Genomic DNA, 1920 nt, shown 5'->3' with positions numbered 1-1920 from the left:
CCTGCCAGGCCAGTGCTAGGTGCGTGGCTGCTGTTTTCAATTGTGAGGTCAGTGGTGGCTCAGTGCCTGCTAGGCCAGTACTAGGTGCGTGGCTGCTGTTTGTGGCTGTGGGGTTACTTGTGGCTCAGTGCCTGCTAGGCCAGTGCTAGGTGTGTGGCTGCTGTTTTCAATTGTGAGGTCAGTGGTGGCTCAGTGCCTGCTAGGCCAGTACTAGGTGCGTGGCTGCTGTTTGTGGTTGTGAGGTCAGTGGTGGCTCAGTGCCTGCTAGGCTAGTGCTAGGTGCGTGGGTGCTGTTTGTGGTTGTGAGGTCAGTGGTGGCTCAGTGCCTGCTAGGCCAGTGCTAGGTGCGTGGCTGCTGTTTTTGGTTGTGAGGTCAGTGGTGGCTCAATGCCTGCTAGGCCAGTGCTAGGTGCGTGGCTGCTGTTTTCAATTGTGAGGTCAGTGGTGGCTCAGTGCCTGCTAGGCCAGTGCTAGGTGCGTGGCTGCTGTTTGTGGTTGTGAGGTCAGTGGTGGCTCAGTGCCTGCTAGGCCAGTGCTAGGTGCGTGGCTGCTGTTTGTGGTTGTGAGGTCAGTGGTGGCTCAGTGCCTGCTAGGCCAGTGCTAGGTGCGTGGCTGCTGTTGGTGGTTGTGAGGTCAGTGGTGGCTCAGTTCCTGCTAGGCCAGTGCTAGGTGTGTTGCTGCTCTTTGTGGTTGTGAGGTCAGTGGTGGCTCAGTGCCTGCTAGGCCAGTGCTAGGTGCGTGGCTGCTGTTTTCAAATGTGAGGTCAGTGGTGGCTCAGTGCCTGGTAGGCCAGTGCTAGGTGTGTGGCTGCTGTTTTCAATTGTGAGGTCACTTGTGGCTCAGTGCCTGCTAGGCCAGTGCTAGGTGCGTGGCTGCTGTTTGTGGTTGTGAGGTCAGTGGTGGCTCAGTGCCTGCTAGGCCAGTGGTAGGTGCGTGGCTGCTTTTATCAATTGTGAGGTCACTTGTGGCTCAGTGCCTGCTAGGCCAGTGCTAGGTGCGTGGCTGCTGTTTTCAATTGTAAGGTCACTTGGGGCTCAGTGCCTGCTAGGCCAGTGCTAGGTGCGTGGCTGCTGTTTTCAATTGTGAGGTCACTTGTGGCTCAGTGCCTGCTAGGCCAGTGCTAGGTGCGTGGCTGCTGTTTTCAATTGTGAGGTCACTTGTGGCTCAGTGCCTGCTAGGCCAGTGCTAGGTGCGTGGCTGCTGTTTTCAATTGTGAGGTCACTTGTGGCTCAGTGCCTGCTAGGCCAGTGCTAGGTGCGTGGCTGCTGTTTTCAATTGTGAGGTCACTTGTGGCTCAGTGCCTGCTAGGCCAGTGCTAGGTGCGTGGCTGCTGTTTTCAATTGTGAGGTCACTTGTGGCTCAGTGCCTGCTAGGCCAGTAATGGGTATGTGGGTGCTGTTTGTGGTTGTGAGGTCAGTGGTGGCTCAGTGCCTGCTAGGCCAGTGCTAGGTGCGTGGCTGCTGTTTTCAATTGTGAGGTCACTTGTGGCTCAGTGCCTCCTAGGCCAGTGCTAGGTGCGTGGCTGCTGTTTTCAATTGTGAGGTCAGTGGTGGCTCAGTGCCTGCTAGGCCAGTGCTAGGTGCGTGGCTGCTGTTTTCAATTGTGAGGTCAGTGGTGGCTCAGTGCCTGCTAGGCCAGTGCTAGGTGTGTGGCTGCTGTTTTCAATTGTGAGGTCACTTGTGGCTCAGTGCCTGCTAGGCCAGTGCTAGGTGCGTGGCTGCTGTTTTCAATTGTGAGGTCACTTGTGGCTCAGTGCCTGCTATGCCAGTGCTCGGTGCGTGGCTGCTGTTTGTGGCTGCGAGGTCACTTGCGGCTCAGTGCCTGCTAGGCCAGTGCTAGGTGCGTGGCTGCTGTTTGTGGTTGTGAGGTCCCTTGTGGCTCAGTGCCTGCTAGGCCAGTGCTAGGTGCGTGGCTGCTGTT

The sequence above is a fragment of the Apteryx mantelli genome, chromosome 11, assembly GCF_036417845.1.
Source record: "Apteryx mantelli isolate bAptMan1 chromosome 11, bAptMan1.hap1, whole genome shotgun sequence".
NCBI lineage: Eukaryota > Metazoa > Chordata > Aves > Apterygiformes > Apterygidae > Apteryx > Apteryx mantelli.
This window is presented reverse-complemented; position numbering follows the sequence as displayed.